This window comes from Dipodomys merriami, unplaced genomic scaffold (genome assembly GCF_024711535.1).
Source record: "Dipodomys merriami isolate MVZ:Mamm:240054 unplaced genomic scaffold, mDipMer1.0.p SCAF_10, whole genome shotgun sequence".
NCBI classification, from domain to species: domain Eukaryota; kingdom Metazoa; phylum Chordata; class Mammalia; order Rodentia; family Heteromyidae; genus Dipodomys; species Dipodomys merriami.
The window spans coordinates 45,466,015-45,482,716 of record NW_027202271.1 but is presented as its reverse complement, the minus strand read 5'-3'; the positions used below and the strand labels follow the sequence as shown (position 1 = coordinate 45,482,716).

The 16,702-nt window shown below is 40.0% G+C and overlaps 1 protein-coding gene and 1 non-coding gene across 11 annotated transcripts in view; one reads left to right on the top strand and one right to left on the bottom strand.

Moving 5' to 3' along the window:
• The window catches only part of LOC138805266 (death domain-containing protein CRADD), a 189,675-nt gene that overhangs the window by 24,619 nt on the left and 148,354 nt on the right, over window positions 1–16,702 (bottom strand). The window lies entirely within an intron of this gene.
• LOC138806593 (U6 spliceosomal RNA) lies at window positions 10,460–10,563 on the top strand. Its single transcript, XR_011365935.1, has one exon. It is a non-coding gene; the product is annotated as a U6 spliceosomal RNA (small nuclear RNA).

The following is a 16,702-nucleotide window of genomic DNA, read 5'->3' as shown; positions in this document are numbered from 1 at the left end:
AGCAAGAAAATGGAAGTTAAAGACATAAATGAAACATTTAGGTTTCAACTGTGTGTTCTTGACAACTTCTGCATTGTTGTACTAGATTCAAGTGTTGTTGGGTCTGGACATCTTGGAAGTTTTGCATGGCTGGATCCTTAACATCTACTAAACAAGAATTTTTTTGGGGGGGGGTCCGGTCATGGGGCCTGAACTCTGGGCCTGGGCACTGTCTCTCAGCTCTTCAGCTCAAGGCTAGCACTCTACCACTTGAGCCACAGCGCCACTTCCGGCTTTTTTCTTTTTTCTTATGTGGTGCTGAGGAATCGAACCCAGGGCCTCATGCATGCAAGGCAAGCGCTCTACCACTGAGCCACCTTCCCAGCCCCTAAACAAGAATTTCTGAGGGTACAAGTGACAAAAGTGTAAGTCACAAAGCATTAGTTTTAATTTAAACTACAAAATCAATTTTGCTCTATCAGGTGATGCCAAGTTTTCTATGTACCATCTTAATGCTTTATGATGTAATTCTTTTATGGTTTAACATTTCATTTAAATTTATATTTCCTACATTAATTCAAACCATACAAAAATATACAAAAGAGAAGAAACTTCATATAGAACAAATAAGGATACTGTATTGGAGCAATACATGATTAAAGTTGGCAATTTACATAACAATACAGGATCTGGTCAAAATCAACTCAAGATGCAATACAATATAACTGCATTATAACTAACCAAGTCCAGACACAAACTTTACACCAACCGTAAATCATGGTGACTAAAATAAAACTCAAGCATGAGCCAGTTGCTTTCTTTGGATTTGGCAACAAATTATCGTTACTTGGCATAAGATAGGCAATGAGGGAGAGAATATTACACGTCAGTGAACCAATCGACAGTTATAAAGGGTAGCTAGTTCTCTAATTCTCTGACCTGCCCTAGGGTGTGTGTTCCTTCCACAGTACAGAAAAAGAGGCAGAGGTGTAGCAGAGGTCTAGAGCTTAGACAGTCTCATAGAGGAATGTTAGGAGTCTGGACTAACAGCCAAAATTAGAAGGACCAGAATTCTGAAGAGGGGAGGTCTATAGCAAGGAATCCCAAAATTATGTAATTTCCCACTAGCCAGCTGTTGACTCCTTGCAGTTCATGTACTAGATAGATGGCAGGAAACCAAACACAAAACAGCTGAAGAACTGCCAGATTTCAAAATAGCAGTGTCACTTTTAATTTTATTGATATATCAAGTTCAATCAAAAACTATGCCCAAATAACATTATTGAGACTTAAAAGAATAAAATAAAGCTATCATTTATTAGAACATACACACAGAAGTACTAGTAGGTAGGCTGTTTGTATACATGGTCTTGTTCAGTAAGTTTTTGGAAAAGTTATTTACTTACTAAAGCCTATAGTTTATATAGAGTTCATTCCTTGTGTGGTATCCAATGCAGGTTTTGACAGGTACACAATGCCATGTGTCTATTACAGAATGATACAAACTACTGTGCTTCACCTATGCATCTCCTATTGCTCTGCCTGAGCACCTGGTAACCACTGGCCTTTTCACTGTTTCTATAGTCTTGCCTTTTCTAGAATGTTATTGTTATAGTTTTTATTGATGTGTCCCTGTGAAAGACTTGTGTGTTGGAGGCTTGGTTCTCAAGGGAGCATAGTTCTCCGTGGTGGGGCTTTTGGAGAACTAACTAAATCCTGAGGAACTGACTTTATCAATGGATTAATCCACTGATTAACCCACTAGTTGGAGGAAGTGGGTCACTGGAGACACGCCCCTTCCTGGCTGTCGTGAGGTGAACAGCCTCTGCCATACCCTCCACCCCCATTATGTTTCTGTCTTGCCTCAGGATCACAACAATGAAGCCAGCTGACCATGGACTGACAACTGTGTAACTGTGAGTCCAAGCAAGTCCTTTCTCCTTTTAGTTTGCTCTTTCAGGTATGTGTCACAGATCTATAAGAGTCTCTCAAACAAGTCATATAGTTGGAATCGCAGTGTGTAGCATTTTAAGATAGATTGGCTTCTTTCTCCTATCAATATGCACTGACTGTTTCTCCATGTCTTTTCATGATTCATAGCTCATTTCCTTTGTTGCCGAATAACAGTCCATCATATGGATATACAGCTTATCCATTTGAGCACTGAAGGGAATCTTGGTTGTTTTTCAAGTCTTGATAATTATAAATAAAGCTAAAAATTATTCTTGTGTAGGTTTTTGTACACAGTTTCCAGCTCATTTGGATAAATACCTAGGAGCACAGTTGCTAGACTGCATGGTAAGATCATGGCTAGTTTTTTGTTTGTTTTTTTTTTGGGCCTGGTCGTTGGTCCTGAACTCTGGGCCTGGGCGTTGTCCCTCAGCTCTTCAGCTCAAGGCTAGCACTCTACCACTTGAGCCACAGTGCCACTTCTGGCTTTTTGCTTTTTGCATATGTGGTAGTGAGGAATCGAACCCAGGGCCTCAGGCATGCAAGGCAAGTACTCTACCACTGAGCCACCTTCCCAACCCCATCATCATGGCTAGTTTTGAAAGAAACTGTCTCCTAGTGCATCTGTGTCATTTTGTCTGATATTTGCCTAGTCTTTCAGCAGACCTTCAGTATAATATCTTACACTTGTTGCTCAGATGAGAAAACTGACATTCCAAGATGTCAAATAACTTGCCCTGTAAGAGAGCAGAGTGAGGACTCAGAGTGAGGCTGGTACTGAAACTTAGGCTGGTCTGGCTTTAAGGCTGGTCATCTTTCTACTGTACTATGCTGTCTCCCAAGTGATCTCAATGCTCAGTGAAGGCAGGTCCTCAACGGTGCACGTACATGTAGTCCACCTTTGCTAATTGGATTAATGTCTCAGCCCTGAGTGTAAAGCCAGAGAATCACAGTCTTATAATGTTCCTTCTTTTCCTGACCCAGAAAACTACTCTCCCTTTTGTCCTCTGCTATGGGTCTGGGGAAGGACTACAAGGCATTGTGAGTCTGGCAAAAAAAAAAAAAAAAAAAAAAAAAGGCAAGTGCTAGGACAGCTGCACCTCAGTACAACTCAAGCTGTAGGCAGACAGCCTGCTCGCATTACACTTTGCACCGTCACTCCATAAATCACATTCAGTAATGCAAGTACAGATGCTCCTTGACTTAGGTTACAAGTATGTCCTGAATTTAAAATAATATAAGCCAAAAATGCATTTAGAATAAGCCTAACACACTAAACAGCTTAGCTTGGCAACACACGGCCCTGCACAGTACGGGTTACGGGTTGTTCCCCATGACTGCGTGGTTGACTGGAAGCTGCAGCTCATGGCTGTGACCAGTGCCGCAAAAGAACACTCTCACAAGATCGTTAGCCCAGAGGACAACCGGGATCAATGCACAGCTTCTACTAAACTTGCATTGCGTCCACACCATCCTAAAGTCCAAAAAGCACAAGCTGAACCAGGATCATCTGTCTGACCAAAAGGCCCAACCCCAGGTTTCTAATTTCAGAGCTTCTTTCAAAGAACTAAAATAGCACCAACTGGCAGTTATGACCAATGGGAGGCTAGGCAGTCACAGGCTTCTCTTTATTCCACAATTAATTAAAGATGACTGTCATTGGACTGTCAGTGGTACAGTGCTTGCTAACATGCATGGGGATTCAAGGACAAAGAATAAAATGAAGGAATCAATCATAGATTTATTTGTAAGTTCAGCTAAAGGACTAAGTCACTTTGAAATGTTTTTAGACTTTTAGCTTCTGGCACATGAGTTTGCATTTCATTTTTGAGGTCTGATCTGAGATAGGATATAATCTAGGCCAGGCAGAAATACAAACCTACTTGTACCTCAGTTAACTGATCACTACAGTATATAGTGTGGGTATTGGGGAGGAAAGCTGGGACAGTGATGGGGCTAGGAGATTGGGCAGCCAGACTGGGACCATAGTTATCAATGACTTGAGACCCTAGTACTTACTAAGTGTGTCCCTGCACGATGGGCAGTCCACCAGTTGGAGGCAAGGAGTAATATGTACTGTGCACAACTAGGTATATCCGTCAAAATGTATTGTGCAAAGAGTCTAGTGAAATTTCCTATTCTTAAAGACATTTGTTCTTTCTCTTTCTCCTCTCAGCAATTCCATCTACATTAGTCACAGAAGTTTTCAAACCAGTACTGAGTGTTCTACTTCAAGGAGTACAGTTTGGTATAGCCTGGAAACATAGCTTGAGAAGCTTAATATTCTCATAGCCACCCTAATTTAGGGAATGTACTTTCTCCAGCAATTTTAACAGTCTAGAACCAAAGCCCTTGCCTGTCTTTTTTTTTTTAATTGTGAAAATACTGTACAGAGGGGTTACAATTACATTGGCAAGATAATGAGTACATTTCTTATCAAGCATTGTAGCCTCCTCCTTTGTTTCCCCTTCCCATCCCTTCCCATCTTCCCCCTGCCCCCCCACCCAATCCTCCCCGTCTCCCCTCCCCCACCCCTCCCACCCGTACCAAAGTTGAAAAGTTCATTTTCGACATAACAACTTGTACATCTCATTGTTGCAATGGGTCCACCTGTATCCCTATTTAAACGATTTGTTTTTCCCCTTCCCCTCCACAAATTATACCGACATCAAATACATTGAAAGCAGGGGTTATTCTGTGGGGGAGGGACATACAAAGCAACAAAGAAATAATCTTATAAATGTGTTAGAAACAATCGCATGAAAGAAAAAAAAACATTTGAACACATATCTTAGGGTTCATTTCCCTAACATCACCTTATCTGACCTTTTCTGCTTGACTCAGACATATACTAGATATTGCAAATAAAAAAACTTTACACCATTTTTCAGCTGTTGGTTGAGAAAGTCATATGACACTATTTCTTTGGCTGCCACTTGAAGACATAACTATATTTCAGTCAGAGAGGAGACAGTTGAGAGGAAGGAATGAGACTAGTGAATATAATGGAGGTCTTATCTATATGTTTACCTGCCAAGGGAGATGATGGGTTTAGTTCATATATCTATCCATATCTGCTATGCCAAGATGCCCTTTCATTCTTAATATTTTTCAATAACAATTTTTTGGGGGGAGTCCGGTCGTGGGGCCTGAACTCTAGGCCTGGACACTGTCCCTCAGCTCTTCAGCTCAAGGCTAGCGTGCTACCACTTGAGCCATAGCACCACTTCTGGCTTTTTTTTTTCCCCCTGCTTATGTGGTTCTGAGGAATCGAACGCAGGGCCTCATGCATGCAAGACAAGTGCTCTACCACTGAGCCACCTTCCCAGCCCATCAATAACAATTTTTTTTTAAAGACAGGGCCTTCTTATGTGGCCTAGCTTGGCCTAAATTTCTGATTCTCTTACTTTGCTTTCCAAAGTACTGGAATTACATGTATGCGTCACAATATTCACACACACAGAAATTAAAATAGGTTAGATTATATATACTCCTATAAAGTGATTGTTATACTTTAATAATTTTCTGCTTCTTGTTACTTTAAAGTGTATCACATATATCTTAAGAAAAAAATGACTTAGAAATAGTTTTTGGATTTCAAGTGACCTCAGTGTTAGGCTGAATTTTGTATTACAGGATTCATGTGGATGGTAAGAGAAAGAAACCTCAATTGCTATGTACAAATATAACACTGATTGTCAGAACTGAACTGTAATTACAATAAGGAAATTATGATAGCTTTAAGAATATTCGGTATACAAAGATATCTGGTGCTCAACTCATAAATGACTTACTGAACTCATCAGAGTCTTTAAAAAGAAATGAACATATTCTGAGAAACCTTAGGAACAGCAGTCAGTTGGCTGACTCATCGCCTTTGACTACCATTTATTAAATCTCAGCACCTTTGTACAGCAGGTACTATTAATCACCTTCCCAGAGTTCTGAAATTTTACAAGATTAACCCAAGGCAAACTAAGATGGACTCAACCTCAGAGTCTGTCATTCAGATTTGGCCAATAATTCTGTGCTTCCTTCCTCTCTTCCTCTCACCGGAATATGAGGTTTTACTTTCCAACTGTTTTGCTTGGTGTAAATTAGAAGGATGATTCTTGTTGGATAATGAAGCTAGCCACATTTCAGCAATAGAAGAGAGGTGAAGATTTAGAAGGAAAACAAAAACCTTAACTGTGTCTCTTGCCCAAAGGCCTGACCACAGTATTTGCAGCTCACTCTAATGAGTAGATCATGACATGAGAAGATACCCATAACCTCATTTCATTATTCTCCTATACCCAGAGACTTCCCCTAGGGCCAATCAAATCTCACACAGTCTAGATAGCAATACTAGCCACTGCACTACGATGAAAACTGAAAAGTTTCCCTCAGTTGTCGCCAGTCTGCATCATGTTGCATAATTCCTCCTCCAGATATTTGAATCATACATTAAGGGCCTTTAAACGTGCCTACTATGAAGATATATCTACTTTTTTGTTGATGGTGGTCATGGGGCTTGAACTTAGGACCTGTGCACTGTCTGAGTTTTTGTGCTAGCACTCTACCACTTTGAACCATAGCACCATTTCTGGTTTTCTGGTGCTTAATTGGAGATAAAAGTCTCACAGATTTTCTTGCTCAGGCTGGCTTTTTACTTCAATCCTCAGATCTGTTTCCTTAATAGCTAGGATTACAGGCATGAGCCACCAGTACCTGGTGATATAGCTACTTTTTAAAATATGTGTTTTGTGTGGTTTGATATATGAGTGCTATGGCTGCCATGACAAAGTATCATAATGAGTTAAAATAGTACAAATTTACTATTCTACAAGTCAGGAGCCTGATATGTGTCTCACTGAGCTAAAACCAAGGTATAATAGGGCTGTCTTCCATTCTAGAGACTGTATTGTCTTCTATTTTCCAGCCTCTAGAAACTGCCTCCACTCCTTGGTTTGTAGCCCCTCCCTCCACTTCCAAAACCAGCAACAGTGAGTCAATTCCTGATCTCACATCTATCTGACCCATTTTTCTGCTTCCCTTTTCCAGTTCTTCTCCCTTGTGATTAGACTGGGCAAATCTAGAATCCAGGCTCAGTAGCCTTAATCACGTCTGCAAAGTCCCTTTTGCCATGTAAAGAAATATACTTACAGATTCTGAGGATTAAGACATGGATGTCTTTATGGAGAGGCATCATTCTGCCTACCACAGAATGATTTTCTATTTTGTTTATTTTTCCATTTCAGCTGGAAGTAATTAAAAGACTTCTCAAAATGCCAAGGGAGACAGATCTCCCGAGTTTAGACTTGCTAACAGTTTATTGGCAAGGCAGAACATTTATCTCTTTTTTTTTTTTTTTTTTGGATAGTTTTAGATGTGTGGTGCTAAAAGGTGGCTATGGAATGGCTCTTAGGAGAGAAACCTTATTAATTAAACATTTGGGGGCAAATGATCAGGAAGATGGAGGCTGATGATTTCTAAAGTGGTCAGGGTACTGCTTATACTCCAACCAAAGAGAAAAGGCCAAAGAGAAAAGGAACATAGACAGATCATCATGGGCTTAGCTGGAGAGTGGTACACATCTCTCTATGTTTCCTTAAATTGCAGTGAAGGCTAGGAATTGTAGTCTGTCTGGCTGTATGTCAGGAAAAAAAGAAAAATAATTTTAAAAAGGATGGTAAGCAGTGGTCCTACACCAAGAAATTATCCTGATCTACTTAGATCTCTTCCCAGAGCATTATTATGTTTCACAACTTGCAGAAGTCATCAGACTTAATAATTACAATCAGGGGCTCTGAAGACTGACATTTCATATCAAACATAAAACTGACACTAGAAGCTAGAAGGTATCATGTTAAGAGTCACCGGTTTTCATTCTTCCATCTTCACTTTCAGGCACTGACACTGTGAAGAGTTCTAGCCTCTTGCTAGATTCACTACCTCCATTACTTCCAAACACATCCCTAGCTCCCACTATGAAGTCTCTCAATGCATGAGATGCTTGGGGGCCACTAATAAAGACACCATAGCCCCATCCTTTACCCAAAGTGGCTGTTCTTTCCAAAAGGAAGCAAAATGGAAGCTGAAAGGAATGGATAAAGATCTACCTTCAGGATGAGTCCATTCTGACAGTATCTCGGTTTGTTCTGCAAATTTCAGAAAAACAAGTGGTCCTCTTGAGAAATGGTCTGGATGGTGCTTTTTCCACCTCTCATGAGACTGTCAGATTAAAGAAGATATTCAGAGGCTTATGAGAACATATTAACACAAATAACATCCAATATTCCTCCACCCCACACTTCTTGCAGTTTGTTACAGAGCATGGCCAAGTTGGCCATTGGACCAGCACAGTGAGAACCTGGACCAACAGTCCTCCAGCTTCGGGGCTATTGATAATGCCTCTATAATTAATGATACCAGATACAGCTCACAGCATCCTGATTTTAGAAGACTGCATCTCAGAGTAATCAAATAGTTGGGGAGGGAATGTTCTTCAGAGATAGTAAGTGTAGAAGAAATGCAGAAAGTAGAAAACTACCACCTTGTTTCCTGTTGTGAAACACTGGGACTTGGCAGTGATCATCAGTGGGCATTAAATCATTCATATGAATGCTTAGTAAACTGAGAAAGAATAATATAGTTCAAATCCCTCATTTTAATAGAAGGAAACCAAAATGCAATCAGTTAGGAACAGATGCTCTCTGCCATCTGCTGTCATCTCTCCTTCCCACACATCTTTTCTTAGAATTCTGCTCCCGTGGGAGTCTCTTCCTCTTTCACACAGGTGCAATAGGGTCTAGGGCCCCTATGGCTGAAGAGCAAGGTCACAACTTGAAGCATTGAAGAGCTGCTCACTAGCGTGGTGGCACTCCCAGGCCTCAAGCCTCTGGCATTTCCCAGCCTGCTTTCCTAGGACTCACAAACTTCACTATCAAGAGAGTGAGGAAGGGACATTGGAGGGGACGGATTTGTGCAAGGAGTCAAGTTCTGTGGGAGCACAGGTAGGAGGATTAGGATCTGCTGTAAGCCCCAGCCAAAGAGCGTGCAACCCTACCTGAAAAAGAAACTAGAGCAAAAAAGGCTTAGTGGGCATTCTAGAGGTAGAATACCTGCCCATTAAACACAAGACCTTAAATTCAAATCCCCAGTACTGCCACAAAAGGGAAAAATACTCAGACCCTGCCTACTGTGACTAGAATAAAAAACAACGACCACTGGCTGAGAATGCAAGGACTGGGGACTGTCCTGATCTTGCCTCAGTGCAAGGCCTGTCTGCCTCCTGCTGGTCTCCCTGGTCTGCCTGCCAGATGTTCCAGGTACATTTGGCCCAAGTGTGCTCCATGGCTTTTAATATCTACCTCCAAAGGTAATACTAAAATATTAGTTATGCATTATTATGGTAATCCTTGTAATAAAGAATTAACAGTAATAAAATTAAAGCCAAATGCAGCAAGCATTCATAAAATGTCTTATGAGGAGTTAGTCCTTCTACTAATATTAACATTCTTTTGTCAAGAATTCTTAATTTTCAATTGACGCAAAATATTTATTCTGGGGTATAGCAATAATTGACAAAATATGGCAGGTACCAATATGATGTTAACTGAGACTCTCACTGCCTAAGAAATTGCTTAACTTCCACTAACCCTGCAGTTTCTATAGACCCAAAGCCTTCTCACAATTTTGAAGAGATCATATATACAGGGCCTCCTTCAGTTCCTGGGATCCAGGTCACATGAATGTTGTCTCTGCACGGAACTGTGTGGATTATTATGTGAATGTATGAACCTCCAAGTTCACCTCCTGGAATGTAGCCCACGCCAGCATCCACAAACAAACATGCACTTCACTGAAAAGCTTGGAGACTACAAAGCTCAGTGTCATCAAGGTTCCTCCTGCAGTCTTCTGCTGCTTCGTGGATATCCTATCCCTTTTCCAGCCTCTTTGCACTTTTGTTCTAACATGTATCCCCTTGCTCTCTGAGCAACCAATAAATCTTTCCCTTGACTCATGCAGAGCAACTCTGCCAATGTGCAGGCCTTTGGGGCCTCATTTCCTTCCTCAAGCCCTCATCAAGGTGTTTTTCCCAAGATCATTTCCTTCATCAAGCAAATTGTGATGCCAGATGTCCCAACAACAGTACTTTTCTCTTTCCTGCCTCCTAACATTTATACTAAGTGGAGGGGCTGACCCCAGAGGATGTAGCAGCTGTGCCAAACAGATGCAGGAGCAGCCAGGAAAAGGAGCATTGGTGACACAGGGGAATATCACGTGATGTCAGTTTAAGCCACTCATGAGCACCATGAAACAGACCGCCAACGGTGTAAAAGAGATTTGCAAAGGGTGACAACTCTAATAGAACAGATGGGCCTTACACCCAGCAAAATGAAAATCACCAATGTCAAAAGGACTCATAAATCCTAGAGCCTTAGGAAATTCAGGCTTCAAGTAAAATTTCAGAAGAAAAATTATAACCTTGAGAAGTAAAGGTCTACTCCCACAGAAATGTTTTCACTGATTTAAAAAGAAAATATATGTGCTCGCTTCAGCAGCACATATACTAAAATTGGAACGATACAGAGATTAGCATGGCCCCAGTGCAAGGATGACACGCAAATTCCTGAAGCGTTCTGTATTTTTACAAAGGAGGAGGCAACAATGCTTGATAAGAAATGCACTCATTACCTTGCCCATGTAATTGTAACCCCACTGTATGGTATTTTCACAATTTAAAAAAAAAAGAGAAACAAGATTAGAGTAATTTGCATCTTAATAAGGCTTTTATACAGCTTAACTCTCGAAAAGTTTTTTCCTTTTATTAGTACTTCCAATATTCAGGTCATATTCATAAAAGAATGTTAAAATGCTTCAACTTTGAAAAAAAAGAAAATACTTAATAATTTTAAGTAGTAAATATTACCCAGGTAATCCTGACAAAAGATTCTATTTATATTCTATGATGCATTTCTTTGAGAAAAAGAAAAAAAAATCCTCCCAGTCATTTTATCAAGTAGACAAAAATAGCTATTCTTACAACTATTGGTTAAGTAGATAGCTGCTGGCAAATCTAACCTATCCCCTCTCTAGAAGATTCTTGAAGTGCTGGTCTACTCCAGGATGTGACAAAGGACTTCATTTTGTCAGGAACTTCCCTGAGGGAATATTAGAATTTATTCATATCTCTTGTACACTCCTAGCCCATGTCAGTTTAATGGCCTACCTAGTTTACAAAAGGTCTCTCTATTATCACATTTTAGTTGTATAAACAAGCATGAGAAAGGGGCCCTTTTCAAGCAGTTGATCTTACCAAACTAGAAATTTATGGGCTGTTTTTAAAGGAAAGTAAAACAGAAAGGATGGGAAAGGGAGACATACTGACAACTAAAAATGGGCTGAGAAAGATTAGAAGAAACAAATGTGTCTTAGATCAAGAAGCAAATAAAGCTAGTGGATCTGTTACTCTTTGCTTACAGAGGTAAGGCCTTGGCTCTGCTCATGAATGCTGTAAAGTACAAGTATTGCTGGAGAAAAGGACATGTAAACAGCTATGGAAATATTGCTGTATTTCAAAGAAATGACAGACTCCTCTGCAAGGTGCCCAGCCTGTGACTACTAAAAATGACAAAGAACCCAAAGTACAGTATTTCTTAATTTAAGACAGGGGAACAAGTTTTTACACATATACAGAGTCCAAATTAGCAAAGTACTAGGGATGCGAAGATTAGTCTGGGGTAAAACTGCATAAATTAGTCTTAGGAACACAGTTCTCTCATCTTCAATCACAAGCAAAAGTCACTGATTTGTTCATGTATGTAATCAATATTCACCTCCTGGATTTCCCAGATATTGTTGAATGCACTAGAAATGCTCTTCTGGAATTTACACACTAAGGGGCCCAAACTAAATACACAGATAAACATAAACATCTTATATAAATTCAAATAAAATGAGCTGTGGGCTAGAGCTATGTGAGTGCCTTTAGATAGAGTAGTCAGGGAACACCCCACCCTTCTGGGGAAGTGAATGGACTGTGGCTTAAATAATGAGAGAAAACCTGCCTTACAGTGATGGTCACAGCACAGAGAGACAAGAGAATTACAAATACCTTGAGGTAAGACACCCACTAAATAGCTGTAGTGGTGAGATAAGGGACAGATAGGCAGAATCCACTTCATGGACCTTGGCTTTTACCTAAGTACAATAGGAGGTGAGTGGAGGATTCTAAGTAGTGAAGTGGTGACAGTAGACTTAAAGAAACCATTCTGCTTGCTATGGCTATAGACTGAAGTAGAGGGATAGCTTAAGAGGCAACAAGAAGTCCAATGGAAGACAGCAGGACTGGGACCGCAGCAGAAGTGAGCCAAGTAGACGGACCTCATGGACTTTTCTGCCCAAGCTGGCTTTGAACTGAGATCCCAGAGATCTCTGCTTCTTGAGTTACTACAGATGTGAACCACTGGGGCCCAGTGAGCTCAGATGGTTTCAAAGAACTTGGTATAAATGTGTTTCTCTTTCCATTACTATCAGTCACAATGGGGCCACCATCCACTAGACTTCTTGTACACTGAGGAAATGTGGTCCTGTGGTTTCTCATTAAAGTGGGTTTGGAACATTAGGGGCTCTATCTTGAAAGAGTAAATAACATTATTTAATTTGACTGTCTTCTCCATTTACTGGAAAATGGAAGATGTATCCTATGGTAGCTCTTAAGATCAAATATTTAGTTAGTTAGTTAGTTAGCTAGTTAATTAGTTGGTCGTAGGGCTTGAACTCTGGGCCTGGGCACTGTCCCTGAGCTTTTCAGTTCAAGGTGAGTGTCTACCACTTGAGCCACAGCACCATTTCTGGTTTTCTGATGGTTAATTGGAGATAAGAGTCCCATGGACTTTCCTGCCTGAGCTGGCTTTGAACCACGATCCTCAGATCTCAGCCTTCTGAGTAGCTAGGATTACAGGTGTGCACCACTGGTGCCCAGCTTTCAAATATTTATTTTTTAATAACTTAAGTGTAAACTGAAAAGATTTTAGAATGTATGAGAAAAGCATGGTTTCTTCCATTCTTTTCTAAAGTATAAACTGACTGTCAGGAGAAAATTAAAAAAAAAATTATTGTAGATCTACCATCATTGTAAAGGTGGTTGGAATTAACACTTAGAAAGTGTGCCTATGTATTATATAACAAATTGTCAGTAATCTTTTGGAAATACTACAAAAGCTTCAGTTTTATAGTTAAGAAGTTTGAAATTTTGAGAAGTTAAATATGGATATACAAGCTTATATATTCACTAGAAAACATAGCTAAGGTTTAATAAAGCTGAGGTCTGCCAGAATCCGAAGCTCTGTCCATTACCTCTAATTGTAGACTATGTGCCAGAAGGCTCATGGACCAACCACATGTGGCCTAAAACAGTGACTTGAGAAAAACGAAAGACCTGCCTGGTGTTGGTGAACCACACCTGTAATCCTAGCTACTCAGGAGGCTGAGATCTGAGGATCGGACCTCAAGGCCAGTCTGGGAAGGAAAGCCAGTGAGCCAGTTAACTGGCTCAAAGTGGTAGAGAATTAACCTTGAGCAAAAGAGCTCAGGGACTGTGCCTAACCCCCAAGTTCAAGCCCTACAACTCACCCCCCCCAAAAAAAAAGAAAGAAAAAGAAAGACCTGCCAATGTTAAAAATACGTAATTTTACAAAAAGAAAAAAGTAGAAACTTGTGCCTCCATTATGCCAAACAAGTTCACTCATTTGTCTACACAGGCCAAGAAAACAATGTACTTAGTGTATGAACCCTGCTACACCCTGTTACCTTGCTAAAACTTTCAGGACAAAATCAAAATGAATGCCCTATCAGATTTGTTTTACCTATTTATCCAACAGAAACTTAGAATCATATCCTTTTGATGAAGAAGTATATAATCACTGAGGTCAAATACAAAGCCCTTGTGTTAGTATCTAAGCCTTCAAGGTCTACTAGCTATCATTCTTATATACTTTGCCACCCAAATCTTACTGGTTTGAGTTAATGGACTGTGAAATATTTCCTTCAAAATTCCCTTTGAACTTACTATCGTGGACTTGCATTTCTAATAAACACAGTGAATACTGCCAAGATTTCACATCTATATTCTTTCATCCAGAGGCTTCTTATGAGTAACTCACTGTTTTGTGTACCCGTGTCTCAGTCTCCCATTGCTGTTCTTCCAGGAGCTATGGGCAGCAGCTATGGTTGAATACTGGTGGGGAAAAGGAGCTATGAAGACCCTCCAATGAAGCATGTTTGACTTCTAACCCACGGGTCTGGGGATCAAGAAGATGAGGCAGATGCATGCCAGTGAGTGGCACACAGGATGACTCAAGCATACACTGTTGTCTGAACTTGATTTTTTTTCATTTTTACAAGTGTTTGTGCATATGCATTATACATATATTTAAAGTAAAATACTATGCTGTATTCATCCCTGTGTTTTCATGTATCACTGAAGATGAAAACTGCATCTGTCAAAATATCATTCTTTTGAAGAAAGTACATCGTATTAATAATGAGTTGTGCCTGAAAATGTTTAAGATTTCAAAATAAGCAGGTATTATGCTTTTCTAATAAATTGGTAAATAATAATAATAACAATAATAGATACTTCCTCATCAGCATTTCTTTGCCATATGTTTTCATTATGTTTGGCCTACTTTCTAGTCTTTTTTTCTGATATATTTTTTTTATTTTATTTGAGAACATACTGTACAGAGGGGTTATATTACATGGGCAGGATAATGCATACATTTCTTACCAAGCATTGCAACCTCCTCCTTTGTTTACCCTTCACCTCCCTTCCCAGCCTACTTTCTAGTCTTGACTGAACATCCGCTACAATGACCTTTAACTGTCTTGCAAGGTGGCAAGGCCAAATGGCTTCACTCTAGACAGAAGTCAGGGCACTCTGCTCTAATATACTCTATCAGCTATATAGAGTCCGGAGGAAGATGGCAGAGGAGAAGCTAGAGACTAAACAAGCTCTTGCATAGAAAGCAGTTTTAGTGTTCCAGTGAAAAGTTCTAGGCTTGAGAGTCACACCAAGTGTGTCATCATAGTACAGAGAGTTTGGCCAGCTATATAGATGCTCCATCCGTTTACTTGGCTCCAGGAATCTGTAAAATTGAAAAGATTTGGAAAGTGCTCTGAAAGCCTATCCGGAGCTATACTATAGCAGAGGTAGATTCTGAATGTTTGCCTCCTGCTGACTCTGAAACTACCATGGATAGAGAGCAAAGCCTGGGGGCCGCAGGGGGAGAGGGTTGTATATAGACCAGTTCTGCCTCTTACCAACTGTGTCACCTCAGGAAAGTCACATAACCTCTGTGCTTCAGCCACCTCAGCTAGAAAATGGGATTACTGAGAGTGCTAAATGTGATCAAGTTATTTATGGAACTTAGCATAGCACTTAACATAGACTGAATGAATATTAGTGAGAGTGATCATTTCTTTCATTTTGATGCCCTCACTGATTATTCTTTCATTCTGAATGTGAGTAAAATTTTGTCATTCAGCTTAACTGTATTTAGTACTTTGATTCTTGAAGGAAACAACAATGTCAGACTCATCAGTATAATTTCCTCTGCTATAGTCAAACATCTCTAGGGCATCAATCACTAGGGGAGACCAGCCATGAAGTACTGCACTGCGGGTATTTTGCATCATCTCATACACCCTGCAGCAAGAATGATGACTATGACTTCTGACATCTAGAGCATGACACATGACAGATGATGCAAGGTCTGTGCGTGCCCACGGGCGCACCCAGGTTTTACCAAAGCCACTTGCTTTTGTAATTTGCAGGGGGTAAAGCAAGTCATGGCAAGGGAAGTTCTAAATTTCATTTGTTTGCTTTGACAATTTTAAAGAATTTTATCATGATAATGGTCCTAAAAGTATTTTAGAAACAAATGAGAAATGAGATTAGCTGTATTTCCCCCCCAGGCCTGTATTTCTACTAAAAAAGATGATCAGATATATTTTGTTGGAGAGCAAGCATAAATAAATGTTATTTTCTTGGCTTCAAAGTTACCATCTGCAGGTTTTATTCTTTCATGAATGTGAAGAAACTTGATACATATTTCACTTTTATCACAGCTTACATTTGTGTAGGTCTTTGTAGTTGTTACAATAAGAATGCCACCTTCATCTTTCTCACAAGCAAGAAGTACAGATGTTGTTCCATTTGATTTATTCCTATTTACTCATGGTTTAAAATCTATCTCCAAAATTAAAAATAAGAAATTCTAAACTATACAGGCAACCACTCTTGAAACAAAAATAAAATAATGCGTAAGAGTTCAGATTTTTAGCTCCATAGATGGGTTTGTAGATATCATGGTTTGAATAATAAATACCCCCCCAAAGGCTCAGTGCTATAGGCTTAGTCTCCAGCCTGTGGTGTTACTGGAAGATAATGGAATCTTAGAAATGCTCAGCTTCTCTAGCCATAAAAGAAATGCAAATCAAAAAAACATTGAGATTCCACCTCATCCCAGCTAGAATGGTTATAATAAAAAATCTAATAACAACAGATGCTGGAGGGGATGTGGCCAAAAGGGAACTCTATTGCATTGTTGCTGGGAGTGTAAACCTGTTCAACCACTTTGGAAAGCAGTATGGAGGTTCCTCACAAGACTCTACATAGAGCTCCCTGTGACCCAGCAATCCTACTTTTGGGCATTTACCCAAACGATCACAAACAAGGCCATACTAAGGCTACCAGCACAACTATGTTTATTGCAGCATTATTCAC